A 16,964-nucleotide genomic window follows, 5' to 3' on the forward strand; every position below is an offset into this window, starting at 1 on the left:
AGCCTCTCCTAGTCAAACTCCTACTGCCCGGCTTCCCGTGCCGATCCCTGTTTAGAACAGTGGGCAGAGGTGTGTTTTAAGTTAGGCAAATGACAGTACGTGCCAAGAAAAAACATTGACCAAATCAGCAGTTTGTCACTAACGAGAGGGTTTTTAATGAGAAGTATTGTTTCTTTGTTACTTTCAGGTCACATTTCAAGGTTCAACATATCCAGTTACTAGGAAGGAAGAAGACAACGGGAAAAGGATTCTGTTTTAACATTCCTGCTATTTTTCTGCTCATAGAGAAAATAGAGGTGAGACAACATTCTCATTTAACTTCAAAATTTTACTGATCTTATGAAAAGCACTTGTAACCGTTTATAAAATGCATAGTGTTGAAAGTAGAATATAACTAAGCAAATTTTGTACTCCACAAAATGGTTGACCATGTTAGTTTGCGAAGTAAAAGACAAACTACACAATTTTGGGGCATATTCTTGTGGCTCATTGTATTCTACTTCTAAAACATCTTTCTTAACATATGCATATTATAAAAAAATTAAAATAAAACGATTTTTAAACACCAACTTGTCCAATCCCAGGCAACGTGTCCCTTTAAAGTAAATTTGAAACACTTTATTCTTTTGGTCAATTGATAGCAACAAGAATGTGATAATAACCTATATACTGTTTGCCGCGATTCACTTTTATGCCATCATCATTGTAACCTAAAACGACGCTACAGGCAAGGCTTTATGCTTATGTGGCTGTGTATGGTCAATGAAAAAATGGACCAGGGCTTACTTCCCTCACAAAATACTCTATAACAAACTTATAAGAAACTTATAGGAATCTTATAAGAACCTGTATTGAACAGTCTTATAAGAATCTTATTAGAGTCTATTGAGCAGTCTTATAAGAATCTTATCAGAGTCTTATGTGATTCTTACTAGTATTTAATATGTAAATTAGTGAGATCTTAAAAGAAATACACCAGGATCTTTTGAGAGACTTGCGTATGTTTTTTTTCTTCTTCAGAATCTCGTAAGAAGTGTATAACAATCTTATGAGAATACGATTTTTAAATGAAAAGTTTCATCTACTGTGAGGTCCAATCGTTGGACATTGAGGCAAGGTCATGCTCAGTAAGACAATTATCAGACTTAATAGTATGCATGAGCTAGATAAGCATAAAGCAAACCAAATCAATTCATAAGTCACGTTGCTGGGACTGGTGCCCTACTTACACTGCATTATTTTTTCCCAGCAAAGATGTTTGTCTAAGAAAGCAGTATTTTTTGCTTATTAACAGCTTACTGATATTCGACCCATGTCCTCATCTGTAAGGCCAACTATAAAATAGTGTGTCCTCCATCCTCGCACTATGCACAGTGCTGGGCCAAGTTTCATAAAGCTACTTAAGCACAAAAACTACCTATAAGCACAACAAAATTGTGCTACCAGAAAAAGGTTACCAGCCTAAAGACCATGTCAAAAGTTCAATTTGTGCTTCAGAGGCATGAAGCCCTTTCAGTCATCTGAAAGCACACAATCTTTCTAACAAGGCTATTTTTTTCTTTCATCGTTTTCAAGTACAATGACCCAAAAAATTTATACAGTAAAAGGCATGGTCTAAAACAGCAGTTTGAAAGTTAAACTTCACACACCTTTTTTCAGAAAACACTGAGCTTTGACTGTGGTGGATAAAACGTCATTTTGTGGCATGAGCGATATTTTGTATGTTTGAAGTTAAGCAAATGACAGTACTTGCCCCAAAAACATTGACCAAATCCACAGTTTGTCACCAACGAGAGGGTTCTTAATGAGTAGTATTGTTTGTTTATTACTTTCAGGTCACACTTCAAGGTTCAGCATATCCAGTTACTAGGAAGGAAAAAGACAATGGGAAAAGGATTCTGTTTTGACATTCCTGCTATTTTTCTGCTTATAGAGAAAATAGAGGTGAGACAACATTCTCATTAAACTTCAAAATATAACTGATCTTGTGAAAAGCGCTTGTAACCGTTTATAAAATGCATGGTTGAAAGTAGACTATAACAATGCACATTATGCCCCGCGACTAACGGGACTAGCAAGCTTGTGGGGTCAAATTTTGTACTCCACAAAATGGTTGAACATGTAATTTTGCAAAGTTAAAGGAAACCACACGATTTGGAGCCATATTCTTGTGGCTCATTATATTCTACTTAAAAAATATCTTTCTTACCATATGTGTTTCATTAAAAAAAAAAACCGCTTTTTATGCACCAAGTTGCCTTACCCAAGCAGCGTGTCCCTTTAAAGTAAACTTGAAACACTTTTTTTTGATGGTCAATTGATAGCAACAGTTGAGTGTGATATTAAAGGCACTGGACACTATTGGTAATTGTCAAAGACTAGCCTTCACAGTTGGTGCATCTCAACATATGCATAAAATAACTAACCTGTGAAAATTTGAGCTCAATCGGTCATTCAAGTTGCGAGATAATATAGAAAGAAAAAACACCCTTGTCACACGAAGTTGTGTGCGTTTAGATGGTTGATTTTGAGACCTCAAGTTCTAAATTTGAGGTCTCAAAATCAAATTCGTGGAAAATTACTTCTTTCTCGAAAACTATGGCACTTCAGAGGGAGCCGTTTCTCACAATGTTTTATTCCATCAACCTCTCCCCATTACTCGTCACCAAGAAAGGTTTTATGCTAATAATTATTTTGAGTAATTACCAGTAGTGTCCACTGCTCTAACCTATATCTGTTAGCCTTTTTCAACGTCTGAGCCTGGTTTCATCATTGTTACCCAAAATGACACTACAGGCAAGGCTATGCTTTGTATGGCTGTGATTGGTCAAAGAAATACTCTTATAAGAAACTTTTAAGAAACCTACATATAAGAATGTTATTAACATCTTATAAGAACCTGTATTGAGCAGTCTTATAAGAATCTTATCAGAGTCTTATAAAAGTATTTTATTTGTAAATTAGTAAGATCTATCTTAAAAGAATTACACCAGGAACTTGTAAGAAACCTTAAATAATTTTAAAGATTTTTAGAATGTCTTTTTAAGAATCTTTTAAGAAGTGTGTACGAATCTTATGAGAATAAGATTTTTAGATGAAAAGTGTACTTCATTTACTGTGAGGCAAGGTCATGCTCAAAATATCAGACCTCCCTAAAGCGAACCAAATCAAATCTTAAAACAGATTAATGACCAAACAAATTTTCAACATCGAGTTAAAAATGCTGAACTAGGATGAAGCATCAATTTTATTTTCAAAAGGTCCAGCCATTTTTTTAAATTAAACTTACAGGGTTTGAAGATAATGATGATAGAAAGCTTCTCATAAAATATAACTCGCTGAAGTGCTGTAATTTTTGAAAAATTAGTAAAACAAGTCACAAAATTTTCTTCTCAGAAATTATGTTAGCATGTAAAAACCCATTAACCAGTTATGATATTATACCATAAACATAGCATAACTGGTTAATACTATTTAACATGCTAAAACTGGGACGAAAATTATTTGTTTTACTCATTTCTCATAAAACTGCAGCACCTCAGTCAGTAAAAATTTCAAGGGAAGCTTTCTACTGTCATTATATTCAAACTGTGTACGTTTATAAATAAACCTTCAATAACAAATTCACAGCAATTGAAGACAGGTGATGGTTAACATTGTACCGAACTCCTGAACAATGCATTTCATATTCTAAGACCACTTTTAGCATTTAGGGTTTTGTTCAGCATGCAGTTGAAAGATACCAAAGGTGTCACTGTACACATCTTGGTATGAGTAAAATAGAACATTGTTGACACATGATCACTCCAAGTTAAGGATTATGTTTGTAAACATACATAATTTTGTGAATTTTAAACATGTTTTAAATAAACTTTGGGTGGAACTTCTGATGTGTGATCCTCAGAATCCTTACAAATTGAGAAATTGGGAGTTGCCAGTCAGAAGCCATGCACCCCTTTGCCTTGTTTGATATTGGAAACAAATAGTCCCTTTCCAATAAGGTGATCCCTTTGTTGCCGCTTCCAATGTGGGTTGGGTCCAAGGCTAAAAGGCAGTTTTTGGTTGTATGGCTTCTACATGACTGGCACCCCAAACCAAGGATATCCGGAGGTCGTTGGTTCAAATTCCGCTCTAGTATTACGTTATCCTTGTTTAACTCCCAACCATTTAAAATTTAACCCATTCAGTATCACATACAACATTGTAAAATATTGATTGTTCATTCATAAATACCTCAGACAGTTTCGCTATTCCTATTGGTGGAGAGCGCGTCACGTGGGAATGTATAAACCTTTGTTTATGACCAGTAAAAAGTGTTAATTCATGGGCGTGACAAGCGACCTTGCACCTGTTCTTATAAGACAGTTTCTTCATTCCTATTGGTCGAGAGCAACGGCTAAAACAGTTGTGCTAGTAGTTTACGCAAGGGCGGCGGAGGGCTCTACCATTTCATAGCTGGAGGGGTGTTTTGTTGAAAGAAATCATTTATTTTACTTTTTGACCAAAAAGTGATGATGTTTTTGACCGAAAAGGTATTTATGAATGGGAATCAAAGTTGTTGAATCGGTTTTCAACGAGTGGTTAAAACCCGCCGAGTCCTGGTTCTTTTTAATTTACCTTGACTTCGTCTCGGTAAAATTATCAAGAACCAGGCCTCGTTGGGATTAAACCACTAGTTGAAAACCTCTTCACCACACATTGATTCCCTTATTAAAAACATTATTGAATATTTCTAATGGTGGTGTATGATCTGCTGCATAAATGGCCGTCTCTGACTTTGAATATACACAATTTATGGAATATTTAGTGGAACAAATTTACTTATTTGTTCAAAATCAATCATCAAAGCCTGAATACTGTAAAAGATAAAACATGTTCTCAGAATCTTTTGATGCCACATGTTGTTCCTTCAAATATATTTATTAATGGTTATGTTTTTGTTCAATTTGTTTACAGGTGCACTTTGACAAGGATCAATTTGAACCTCGACCAAAGGATTGAAAGTTTAGGCTGACTGCTGTCCCAACCATCTTCCCTCACTGCAAAGTATCCAAACTAAACTGATAAAGAAGTTGCCCCGATGCAGATTGCACATGCCCATCATGACATGCATAACGGAAGAAGGTAGCAAAGCAACATCAGCCTATAGCATTCCTACTATGTAGAGCACTACAATGCTCTTCCACTGGAAGTTGTAAATTAAAGGCACTATGGACATTATTGGTAACTACTCAAATAGTTGCTATCATAAAAACTTACTTACTTGGTAACGAGCAATGCAGAGCCGTTGATAACGTAAAACATTGTGAGAATCAGCTCCCTGTAATGTAACATTTCTCGCTTTAATAATAAAAGACTTCAGGTCTGATGAAGCTTTTTATTTGGCATCTGAAACCACACAAGTTTGTGCAGAAGAATATTTTTTCTTTCATTATTCTCTTGCAAATAAAATGACCAATTGAGTCCAAATTTTCACAGATTTGTTATTTTATTCATATATTATTATGCACCAGGTGAGAATAGACCTTTATCATGGTGCAGCCATCTTGAAATTCTCCCATTGATTTGAATGTTACCGAACCGAGGCTGGAAGAACAAAATAGTCTGGTTCCTATTTGCAAAATGATGATTAGCATTCAATATAATTATTTGATACGAGGAACAAGACCAAGATAGAGGCATCATGATAAAGGTCTAGGCCTACTGGTCTTTAAACAAAACACAATTGTTTGCCCATAAACATGTTTCAAATTTGTCTGTTGTTACTCACTGTTTTGTAACTAAACAAAGCTCTTCAGATTGACACACAGTTCTCTTGGTATAGCAGCAATTATTTTGTACTACTACCATGAGAGCAGATGTGAGTGGTTTGATTCCACTGGTGCTTAGTTCAGGATTTGTGAGTTTCAAATTTGCATCGTGATGAAAATAAAATAAATTGGTGCATGACGAAAGAAGAGTTAGGTTTCGTGAGGTGACTTATGTTCAACATACTTTCAAGATCTGTTTTTGTTCTTTTTAAACGAGGTTTGCTTGTATTTTCTATGGTTATTAACATTTTGCAGTTTTGTTTACAAATTGGCTTTTTCTAATTTCCACACCTGAAGCTACTGGAAAATTTCAGTATTTGGGGGTGGATATGGCAACATCTAATGCTACATTACAGCAGCCCGGCATTACATTTAGTTTTTGTTGTTTTAAAAACGCAGGACAAAGAGTGGGGAGGAAACAGTTATATTCCAAAGTTTCCAAATTGGTTATCACCACATATGACCTTCTACAATATCTAATGAAATTTCCTTTCAAGTGACTGAAAGATGATGTTCCTTCCAAATATTCTGATAAAATAAACTTTTTGACTGTTAACTTCTCAGGAAAACAACACAATTATTACTTGAGACTTGATTTTAGAGAAGAGGGTGGGCTAGAAATCTTTTGTGACCTCGCTTGAAAACTGCACAAGTGTTTGTATAGTTGGAGCATTAGGTTGTCATTTTCTTTCAATATTTTCCTTTAACTTCACTTACCAATTGTGCCCAAATTTGTACCAAAAATTGGTATTGTCATGCAAAAGTGACGTTGGGATCAACAAGTGAGAACTGTTCTTTAAACATTTAAAGATTAGTATCCTTTAAAGGTAATATTTTTAAAGACATCTAGTGTAGTTTTCAAGAAGAGGTGGGTTTATTCTCAAATTTAAAAAGTTTTGAGCAGGACTGTTTTGTAATTTTTAATGAAGTAAAAAACACGATACTGAAATGATTTTATTGTGTACATGATATCAAAGTTCAACTTTAATTATTCATACTGTAATTTTGTAACAAGATCTTATTCGTGTTATTTTATGCACAGCCTATGTTGAGATACACCAAGTGAGGAGACTGGTCTTTGACAACTACCAATTGTGTCCAGTGTCGTCAAATTAACCCACCATCTCAAAATCCTTGCTCTATGATCTCAACAAGTTGGTTGGCACTTCCAAAGCTCCAATAGATTGGGGGGTTTTTGTACGCAAAGTTTATTTTTTTTGAAAAAAAGTGACCATTTCACTTTAATGGTGATTTAAAATTAACGGAGAATTTACCATTAAAGCATAGAGATTTTACATGGTTTGGCTGTCATGTTGACCATAATTGTTCATGTAAACAATGTTGCCTGAGTTAGTGCCCTCCTATGGTTAGATTAACCTCCGTTCATTGCGAGTTGGTGCGCAGGATAGCATCTGTGGGGGCATTTTTAATGGCTGATGCAGAGGAATACCGCAATCTCAATAAAGTCTAGCTTCAGTCTGAATTTGCCATGCAGTTAGACTTGACTCAAGTCCCAATCCGATGCCATCACCAGAAAAACTAGTGTTTTGTGATGCTCAGCAATCCCTTATACTGTTCCGTATGTTTCTCATGACCACAATTTGAAATTCCAAAATACCTATATTTGAACGGCTGGCAATACTGTTATACGGCTTGTGTGCTAGTTGGCGCAATAGGCCTATGCTTTAAAGGCACTGGACTTCTTTGGTAATATTGTCAAAGACCAGGCTTCTCACTTTGTGTACATTATCTGAGGAGGAAGAAGCATAAATTAACAAACCTGTGAAAATTTGAACTCAATTGGTCATAGAAGTTTCAAGAGAAGAAGAAACACCCTTGTCACACAATTTGTGTGCTTTTAGGTACTTGGAGACCTCAGCTGAGGTCTCAAATTTAATTCAAATATTTAAGTGAGAAATTATTTCATTCTCAAAAGCTTTGTACTTCAGTTTCAACCCTAAAAAAGGTTTTGATGAAATTGTTGGTTGTGATTGAAATTGTTGTAAATTTTAGATGAGATGAATTTTCAATAACAAGGTTTGATAGCGAGTAGGCCTACCAAGCCTGTCATTATAATGTTGAATTACCTCACATGCCTAAAGGGACATGTTGCTTTGAGTTGCGTTTTGTTGTTGTTTTAGAAAGTGCTTTTGCTATGAAATGGATGTGGTTGGAAAGATGTTTCAAAATTAGAAAAATAACAAACCGCACAAATGTTCCTGAAAATCGTTTGGTTTCCCTATTACCCTCTTGAACTAACACTAACTGCCATTTTGTTGAACAAATTTTTTTTTTACTCTACAAAATGTCACACCATTTTAGTTCACAAAGTAAAAGGAAACACAGTTTTGAGGCACATCAGTGTAAATAATTATACACTACTTTTCTACTGTGACTTTTGCAATGTTTTTAATCAACCAAAAAAAAAAAACTATAAAAACAACTGCATGTGTTCATTAACTTGGGCCGATTTCACAAATTTTGCAAATCAATACTAGTAAGTTAAAAGTGTGATGTAACAATGTAAAGAACTATGGTGATACTGAACAATTTTCTTACGACGGATTTTATTGTTTTGTGAAATCGACGACCCTAGGTTCATGTCATAACAAAAGCTTCCATAGTCCAAAGCGCCACATCTAAAAGCATTATGTGTTTCTTTAAGAAGGTTTTCCATGAAATCAATGATTGTGATTGTGATTGAAATGTGAGATGTGATGAATTTTCAACAAGGTTTGATAATGAGTACTGAGCCTGACTTGTTCATGTTGAATTACCCCACATGCCGAAAGGGATAAGTTAATATTGCATTGGATATGTTTGACTTAAAAAATGCTTGCTTTGAAATGGATATGGTTGAAAAGATGTTTCAAAGTTTGAAAAATAATTATACACCTGGAAATTGTTTGGTTTTCCTTTTACCCTATTGAACTAACACGATCTGCCATTTTGTTGAAACAAATTTTTGATCCCACAAAATAGCAGACCATTTCAGTTCACTAAGTTAAATGAAAAACACACAGTTTTGAGGCACATTAATAGAAATAGTTCTACATGCTACTTTTAAAGATTGATGTCTTATTAAACGCTTTCATAGTCCCCAAAGTGCCAAATCTAAAAGCACAGTGTCTCTTAAAGAAGGTTTATGAACTCTTTGATTGTGATTGAAATTCGTTGAATTTTGAGATGTGATGAATTTTCATCAGTAAGATTTTATAACGAGTACTGAGCCCTGACTTTTGTTGAATTACATCTAGTGATTGGGCATTTTTTGCTTCAAAATGTGCTTGTTATTATGAATTATAGTTTGAAAGATGTTTCAAAATAAAAACAAATGATCAACACAATTATACCTGTAAATATTGTGTAGTCCTTTTTACCCTCTAAACAACCTGCTATTTTGTTGAAGAATATTTTTAACCCCCACAAAATGGCGTACTAGTTTAACATATTTCACAACGTCCCTTGTCCGCTATCAAAAGCACTTTCCCAAGGTTGTATGAACTTAAACTTCACATAATATTCATTAGAAGAGGAAACCATTTAAGTTCTGTTATGGGTGCCAATCTGTTTTGAAAGATAGGAGGGGGAGGGGACATCGTTGGTCATAACATTTACGGCGTGGTTTAAACATAAGTATAGGGAGATTACACATGAGTTAACAAAACTGGGGGAACATCCCCCTCCCCAGGATTGATGCCAGTGACGGGACACAGAGCTGGGGGAACATCCCCCTCCCCAGGATTGATGCCAGTGACGGGACACAGAGCTGGGGGAACATCCCCCTCCCCAGGATTGATGCCAGTGACGGGACACAGAGCTGGGGGAACATCCCCCTCCCCAGGATTGATGCCAGTGACGGGACACAGAGCTGGGGGAACATCCCCCTCCCCAGGATTGATGCCAGTGACAACATCCCCCTCCCCAGGATTGATGCCAGTGACGGGACACAGAGTTTGGTCTTGTGGGTCTTACAAAGTGCAAAACTTTAGCCTTGGGATGGGTTTGTCTTTTAAGGGGATGTGTAAATCTGTCAACATTGAAGTATTCGGGTAAGAAGCCTTTACGGCGTTGGGTCCAGGCTCGCTTAGGGACCCGTGCAAATTTTGCATTTCAGATGCTCTGTGGTGCAGTGCAATCTTAGGCCAATTTCTAGGGGGACATTTGATATAGTGCCCTCGCCCTTCAGAAGTTGGGGGGGGGGGGGGCACACACATTGACATTTATTCTTTTAGATGCTTAACTTTTTTATCTACTGCCTTCCCGAACGAATATGCACGATTGTCATATATTAGTTTGGGGTTCAGCAGAAATTATTGCTTGGCAAATTTCTTTGCTAAGCACAAATATACTTGTGGGAAACCAGTCGTTACATTGTAAACTCTAAGGACTTTTGGCCGGCACTGAGTTTCTGCTAAGCAATATTTGTCTGTGCTTAGAACATAGTTTGTGCATGAATTTGTGCTTGCATCAGGCTTTATGAAATCGGGCCCTGCTTGAAGCCCCTTGTGCCCAAGCCGTGGTTGTAGGTGTGACAAAGGGACACTGACTGCCACTAAGCCCGATCCACTCACACTTGGGATTAATACAAGTTTAATAATTTAAAAGCTAACTTTTGTAACATATCAAGTTAACTACTAAAATTGTTAATGCACTGTGTAACTATTATTTCTGAGCTAACAGTCTTAGTTTGATTCTCAAAAAGTAAAACAATCATGATTAATTTTAACATAAGTATGCCGTACCGGTGTCAGATGCAATTGTGTCCGCCATGCAATACTGTCCGCTCCGGACACTTTTGCATATGCAATCGTGTCCGGGGCTACGGTTTTGCACGTGGGCGGACACAAATGCATATGCAAATGTGTCCGGGCGGACACAATTGCATTATGCAGCAGCGTCCGGGCGGACACGACTGCATATGCAAAACCGTCCGTCCGGAGGACATTATTGCGTATGCAATAATGTCCTCCGGATATTGCATAGAGGACATATTATTGCATGCGACACCGGCAATGAACTAAACAATGCGACTCTGCAGCTCTACTACATCCACAATCTCGGGTGCTGATTTTCAGAACCTATTGAACTCTAAGATATTGGCGCCTGGTTACATTATTCCTTATCTTAAAACACTATCGATCTACTTACAAAGGTGGTTCTTGAAAATTGATTGATAAACTTCCTAATACTGTGTTCTTATTGTGCACTCTACCTGGGCGTTAAATAACTAACATTGAATATAAAGATAAATTAATACCATTCATACCTCAAACAGAAAAGAGTAAACAATAGAAAGAACAGGTGACCAGCCAAAGCAGTGTGCGTGTTGAGGTTAATGTGATTCTCGATTCCTGCCGATTTTGATAGCTAGGACTGCAGCTGAAAATTTTAAAGGGAAGGTACACGTTTGCGTAATTACTCAAAACAAATATTAACTTACAAACTGACTTGGTAACGAGCATTGGAGAGCTGTCGACAGTATAAAACATTGTGAGAAATGGCTCCCTCTGAAGTAGCATAGATTTCGAGAAAGAGGTAATTTCCCACTAAAATAATAAAATACTTCTAGCCAGAAGTCTTTTATTCCTACTGAAAGCACACAAATTCGTCCAACAAGTGTGTTTTTTCTCTCATCATTTTCTTGCATCTTCGATGACCAATTGAGCTCAAATTTTCCCAGGCATGTTATTTTATGATTTTGGGATACACCAAGTGAGAAGACAGGTCTTTGACGATTACCAAACGTGTACCTTCCCTTTAAGGTTGCAATGCTCCCGAGTTTTTTTGTTTGTTTTTGTTTGTATTTTTTTAAAGACTATTCCCTCCCCCCTTTTTAACTATAGCTCAATAAGTCTAAAATGTTTGCGGAAAATCAGTCAGAAACAGACATTTGAGCAACTTTTTTTTTCTACGACACCAATTCACAAAATACGAAAATCGCACCAGATAAAAACGAACGAACATGCGTCTGCTTCAGTCTGAAGTCTCAAACATGTTTCAATGTAAATGTTGGTTCATTATGTCCGTTTCAATGTGTTTGACAACACCTTTGTTTAACTGGTGTTCAATTGCGCTGATGATCAGCTAAACATGGTTTTCACTCACTGATATTCATAGTAGACGCAGTTCTCCTTCAAGTACTTGTCAGCATCAACCTGGGAGATGGTGACGTTGTTGAGTTGGCACATCTTCCCAGACAGGTTGAAGGAGTGGCAGTTGGGATCCTTGGAGCAAGCCAGGCAGCACTGTATGGGGTCTTGGATGTAGGTTTCCTTGAAGGTGTGGCCGAGCAGACAGTAGGGTGTGGCTTGATGATCTGAATCCTTGATGTTGACAGCGAAGCAGCGAATATGACCAGGGCAGATGTTCCTCTCACACAGAAAAAGTTTGTCCTGACTACATTTTGGGTTACCCCAATAGCCACTGGAAATCCTTATGGTTAAACATGTGTTGTTGGCGTGTTCTTTATTCGGGTCCAAGTTCTGGTACTCATTCTGGTCATCATTGTAACATTTTAACTGTCCAGGAACCTCTATGCCACAAGTGCAACCCAACCACATGTTTAATTTCTTGACATATTTTTTCAGAATGTCCTTGTGTAATTTCCAAATGAAATCGTTTTCGGTTTTTGAGTTTGGTACAGCCAGGTCACTTCAAGCTTCAAGGCATACCTGACGAGCTTGAGTTCAGTTGAGTGGTGTATCAGTGACCATCATGTAGCATGACTGACCAAACTGCCTCCAACCACAGGGACAGCCAAGGGAGCGAATTGCTCTGACCACCGATTGACCGACAATCATCAGAAGAAATCCACTCATCAAAATACAGGCTTGTTTGAGATTCATGGTTGGAAAATAATTTCAAGGCCTTTTCTCCTGAACACAAAATTAAATTATAGGTCTATCGCCGATGAATTTAAGATTTGTGAAACATACATGTCTTTATTTTGGGAATTATTAACTGACGTAATTCCAGTAGATTTTAATTCACCAGTGAGTCCAGCACACGATCGCATCGTTCGTGATGCAAATTATGGGATATAAACCTAGCTCTGGCAGTTGTATCGACCAGACTTTGGAAAGAGCAGAATGAAATCGTGTAACTTATATTTTAAGCTCCTCCCTCACGCTAGTCTTTTGTCATGTTATTATCAGTGTTGGCGCTGATGAAGCCATAGACTTGATTCAAGTCTTAGATCGCGGTTATTTTTCTACATCTCAACCACGAAAACGCTCCCGCATTATTAGCTATCACGCGCCCTAACTCGTAGGATAAAATGACGAAGAAATATCACAAGAGGGCGTTGTTTGTAGCAGCTTTCAGGACGACTAAAAAGCCACAATCGAAGACTTGGAACCAAGTCTAATGAAGCCAGAGCGCCTTGAGACAGGGGCCTTCTTGCTCCCCCATGAGAAGGAAAATAAATGTCAAAATTAATGGTTCGATATTTTGTGCCTGCTTCTCTCTCCACAATGATTGGTTCGATATTTTGGTTCTGCCCTCTCCTTATTATTTCATTACCCCCTGCCTACCTGCTTCTCTCTCCACAAAATAAAACCGTCTGGTTACCCCACTGCTTATGACTGCTTATAGCAACACACCCTCAATAATGTCAATACTCCCCAACACTCTTGTGACAAAGGCCCCCCCCCCCCCTTACAGGAACACCACTCTATAATATGTAAGAAACAAGTCAAGTTAGTAAATTTTTCATTTGAAATCGTTTTAGCTAAATGCAACACATCTGGTTATCAGTGGAGCTAATTAATTTGTGCGAAGTGGGCGGGACTTGCAGTGGAACTACATGTACGTCACACTTGGGAAAGTGTGTGCTTTAGTATTATTATTTTTTGCGAAGATGCCGCCAATCCAGTAGGCCTGGATTTTAATAATCTATAAGTCAATCCATCCAACGCGCAACTATACATGGCCCAATTGTTATAAAGCTGCTGAAGCAGAAAGTATTGTTTACAAGTCTTCATGCTTAGCACAAATTAGCAGGATACCAGTCAGAAATTAATGGTACATGTGACATAGTATTTTGGCTGGTAACCTTATTCTGGTAAGCATGATTTGGTTGTGTGCTGTGCTACTTTTTGTGCTCTATGAAATTGGGCTGCTGTCGTGAGAGAAATGATAAAGACCTTGATGCTTCTCTGAACAAAAGATTTGGCTCTTGCGTCGATTAGAGCTTGGATAAAGCAGAACGGTATCGTGTTGGTTATAGTTAACTTCTGAAATTATTTTGCTGTAGATATAATTCGTTGTTTTTGTCTCACATGGCGTGAACAAAAAATTACCCACCTGAATTTTTGAGGGTTGAATTTGTGCACCTTGAAGCCATTAGCTCTAAATGGAGGAAGCAGATTTGTATTACGAAAAGAACAGTTTGGGCCACCTTTTTTATTGGGAAATAAAAATTATTCGACTAAAAGTTGTTCAAAAGTGGTTCGACCCAGTGTTCTTGGCTGTGGCTGCTGAATGCGCCGTAGCACCTTGTAAACCATAATAAGGTGCTACATTGGGTCTCAGAATTCATCACTGCAATTACCTTTCTTTCTGAAAGTTTGTATATGCTCAGCGCCTTGAGTACCTTGTTTGGTAGAAGCAGTGGACATTATTGGACTTACTCAAAATAATTATTAGCACAAAACCTTTCTTGGTGATAAGTAATGGGAGAGGTTGGTGGTATAAAACATTGTGAGAAACAGCTCCCTCTGAAGTGCCATAGTTTTCGAGAGAGAATTATTTTTCCACGAATTTGATTTCGAGACCTCAAGTTTAGAACTTGAGGTCTCGAAATCAACCATCTAAACGCACACAACTTCGTGTGACAAGGGTGTATTTCTCCTTTCATTATTATCTCGCAACTTTGATGACCGATTGAGCTCAAATTTTCACAGGTTTGTTATTTTATGCATATGTTGAGATACACCAACTGTGAAGGCTAGTCTTTGACAATTACCAATAGTGTCCACTGCCTTTAAATATAAGACTTCAATATTATTCATGTATATACTGCTGTGACCGGTTTCCTGCTGATTTATTATAGCTATTTATAGGCCCCTCGAGTTACTCTAAAAACGCCCTTTTAATGAAACACAAAAACAAACACATACTGCGAGATTCACTGTATAGTATTTAGTTTGAACTCTGGAGAAATCAACATACAGTTTATTGAAAAAAAAATCAATTATTGTTATTATTATAATGAAAATCTACAGAACAGAAAGTTTTTATTTTGAAGGGTCTTCTTTTTTTTAGTGAATTTAGGTACAATAATACTGCATGCGCTGTATAAGACGACTACAATTAAATAAGATTGAAACATAATTTATGATTCTTTATAAATTATGAGGAGAAAAACCCAAACTAATGGACCAGCTATGAACAATCATAGAGTGACCACTACGGTTGACTAATTACCAAGTGGAGATACTTCTTGTCTTTTCAGTGCTCATGTGGAATGATATCTTTAAAAGAGTGGTTTTATTAATAATAGTTTTGCGCAAATTCGTGTGTTTTCAGATGCCTAATGTGCGGCTTCAGCCATGAAGTATTTTAATATTTTGAGTGAGAAAAAGAAAACTATGTAACCCTAGAGGGAGACGTTTCTCACAACTTTTTTTTTTTCTTTTTTCTATCAACAGATATTCTTAACATTCAAGTAATTTGGATTTCGATGTCACTTAAAGGATTTGGGTACTTTTTCAAAATGTCCATAGATTTACAATAAACTTACAGGGTTTGACGATAATGATAGTGGAAAGCTTCCCTTCAAATGTTACTTACTGAGGTGCTGTTGTTTTTGAGAGATGAGTAAAACAATGTCATGAAAATACGTTTGTAAATGCTTAAAATTATTTTGGTCTCATGAGACGAAAATTATTTCATTACATTGTTTTACTCAATTCCCAAAAACTACAGCACCTCAGCACGTAATATTTTCAGGGAAGCTTTCTACTATCATTATCTTCACACTGTGTAAGTTTATAGTGTAAATCTGTGGACATTGTGTGTTTTGTCCTACAAAAAGTACACACCCTTTAAACCATGCAAGAATAGCGAACATTAGTACTTACAAAAATTCTAAATTAAATTCTTTTTTATTTAACAATAACATTTTTCATTTAACAATAACAAACAAAATAATAAATAAATCAAAATAAATAAATAAATACGAACATCCCGTCCCTGAACAATACGGAATTAATCAATAATGCATTTTCATATTTATAACAAATGTTTCACTTTAAATGAAAACCGTCTATAGTTGCAAAGAATCTCAGTACTACGAACAGTATATTTTACACAAATATATCTTAAATAATTTGAATAAATGAATTTGTATTTGCTTATAGTTTTGGTTTTCGCCTGCTACACACCTCTAGGTTTCTTTGTGTGAATTAAAATCGCAATCGATTCTTTGGTAATGCATCTAAATACATTTAATGTATCTGATGCCTTCTTGAGCTAGAAGTAATTGCACTTTGTACTGCTTGAGGACTTTCTTGTAACAATATCAAGTCCTCCTCACCACCCCTTCCCCTTACATTATATATTATACCAAAACATGTCTTGCCTCAGCAATTTATAGAAACTAAATAAAAATTTAATACAATTTTTACAAACCACCCTCTGCAACTTTGGTTAAACGAGTTATTATCCAAGCACGGTCGGTACCTTTTCTATAGACACGCCCCTCCCACGCCTCTCAACAATCCTGAGTTTATGAACAATGCATTTCATGTTTATAACAATGGTGGCGCTTATAATGAAACCACTAGAGAGCAAGTTCGAGCAAAGACTAAGGTTAGAGTGTGCACCGTGGTTAACTAGTAAAATGTTGACCATTAGTTTTGACTCGAACCTAGGCTAGTCGCCCAGTGGTTGACTATGGGTGCGTTCGATTAGCTTCCCCCCCCCCCCGGTCGACCCCGGTGTATGGCGTTTTTTCCCATGACGAACGTGTGCAGATAATTGCCCACGTTCGTCCTGGTAAAAAAACCCTGCCACAAACCGGCGGCCCTCACTGACACCAACTACGGGTTCCTTACTGATTGGAATTTGATTGGGGAATTCCGGAAGTGACGTATGGAAAACATATCCCCAGCTGTGTACATGTACCACATGCGCAATGCTTGAGTTAAC

General features: G+C 37.0%; 1 long non-coding RNA gene across 1 annotated transcript; it reads left to right on the forward strand.

Moving 5' to 3' along the window:
• Positions 1 to 209: 209 nt before the first annotated feature.
• Positions 210 to 5,400, forward strand: LOC117302763. The gene is made up of 3 exons (XR_004520453.1): positions 210 to 296; positions 1,836 to 1,944; positions 4,957 to 5,400. It is a non-coding gene; the product is annotated as an uncharacterized LOC117302763 (long non-coding RNA).
• Positions 5,401 to 16,964: the final 11,564 nt, after the last annotated feature.

The sequence above is a fragment of the Asterias rubens genome, chromosome 18, assembly GCF_902459465.1.
Source record: "Asterias rubens chromosome 18, eAstRub1.3, whole genome shotgun sequence".
In the NCBI taxonomy this organism is placed as follows: Eukaryota; Metazoa; Echinodermata; class Asteroidea; order Forcipulatida; family Asteriidae; genus Asterias; species Asterias rubens.